This window comes from Saccopteryx bilineata, chromosome 4 (genome assembly GCF_036850765.1).
Source record: "Saccopteryx bilineata isolate mSacBil1 chromosome 4, mSacBil1_pri_phased_curated, whole genome shotgun sequence".
NCBI lineage: Eukaryota > Metazoa > Chordata > Mammalia > Chiroptera > Emballonuridae > Saccopteryx > Saccopteryx bilineata.
The window spans coordinates 66871526-66872904 of NC_089493.1; the positions used below are offsets into that span (position 1 = coordinate 66871526).

The following is a 1379-nucleotide window of genomic DNA, read 5'->3' on the forward strand; positions in this document are numbered from 1 at the left end:
TTTTTTTTTTTTTTTTTTTTTTTTTTTTTCCATTTTTCCGAAGCTGGAAACGGGGAGGCAGTCAGACAGACTCCCGCATGCGCCCGACCGGGATCCACCTGCCATGCCCACCAGGGGGCGATGCTTTGCCCCTCTGGGGCGTCGCTCTGTAGCGTCCAGAGCCATTCTACTGCCTGAGGCAGAGGTCACAGAGCCATCCCCAGCGCCTGGGCCATCTTTGTTCCAATGGAGCCTCGCTGCGGGAGGGGAAGAGAGAGACAGAGAGGAAGGAGAGGGGGAGGGTTGGAGAAGCAAATGGGAGCCTCTCCTGTGTGCCCTGGCCGGGAATCGAACCCGGGACTCCGGCATGCCAGGCCGATGCTCTACCACTGAGCCAACCGGCCAGGGCCCGTTTTATTTATATTTAAGTCTGAACGATGTTTTATTTTTAAAAAAATAACCAGATTCCCTCTGTTACATCTGTCTAAGACTCACTCTTGATGCTTGTCTCAATCACGTGATACATTTATCCAACCCACCTTAAAGGCCGGTCCGTGAAAATATTTTCTGACATTAAACCTGTCCGTGGCCCAAAAAAGGTTGAGGACCACTGATATATGTGATCCCATGGTTGATGGCATGAGCTCAAAGATCACTGGCTTGAACAAAGGGTCACTTGCTGTACCGGAGCCCCCCAGTCAAGGCATATATGAGAAGCAATAAACAACTGCAACTATGAATTGATGCTTCTCATCTCTCTCCCTTTCTGTCTGTCTCTGTCTCGCTCTCTCTCTTTCAAAAAAAAAAATGTACATCAGTTCTGCTATAAAAACTTGCGCTAAAGAAGTGAATCTGTTCCAGTGTGATCAATATATTAAGGACTAATTTGAGTGTGACATCAATTTAGTATTTATTTATGCCTGAAAACAACTGAAGTAAACACAGAAAACTGCATTCTGCTCAAATGAGCCACATACAAACAACAAACGAAACACATGCACACAACTCATACGTCGGAAGCTTCCTCAGTTCACAGCGGGTGTTCAGAGTCACTCTACCCACACATGGTGTTAGCACTTTACATCTGATTTCACATAGGCCTCCTTCCACCCATTCCAGAAGCTCACAGGCTGCTGCTCATGTCCACAAGCAAGCTTTAGGTCATTCTCAAGGTGAAGTGCCATATTTATTGTAGCACTTCTGTTTTTTTTAACTTATGTAACATATGTAAACTAGGCGCTGTTCCTATTAAAGTTCTATCTTATTTTTTATATGTGTCACTTAGAAAGTTCCTGTCTCCATGGGGGATTAGTATTGTAAAGTGTTGTACAACACAGTGATTTTTAGGAACTCATATGACATGTAGTAGCAGAACTGACGGCAGGTGTCATTTACTAAAA

General features: G+C 44.8%; 1 non-coding gene across 1 annotated transcript; it reads right to left on the reverse strand.

The window, feature by feature from the left end:
- Window positions 1-312: 312 nt before the first annotated feature.
- On the reverse strand, window positions 313-388 carry TRNAA-GGC (transfer RNA alanine (anticodon GGC)). Its single transcript has one exon. It is a non-coding gene; the product is annotated as a tRNA-Ala (tRNA).
- Between the last annotated feature and the right edge of the window lie 991 nt (window positions 389-1379).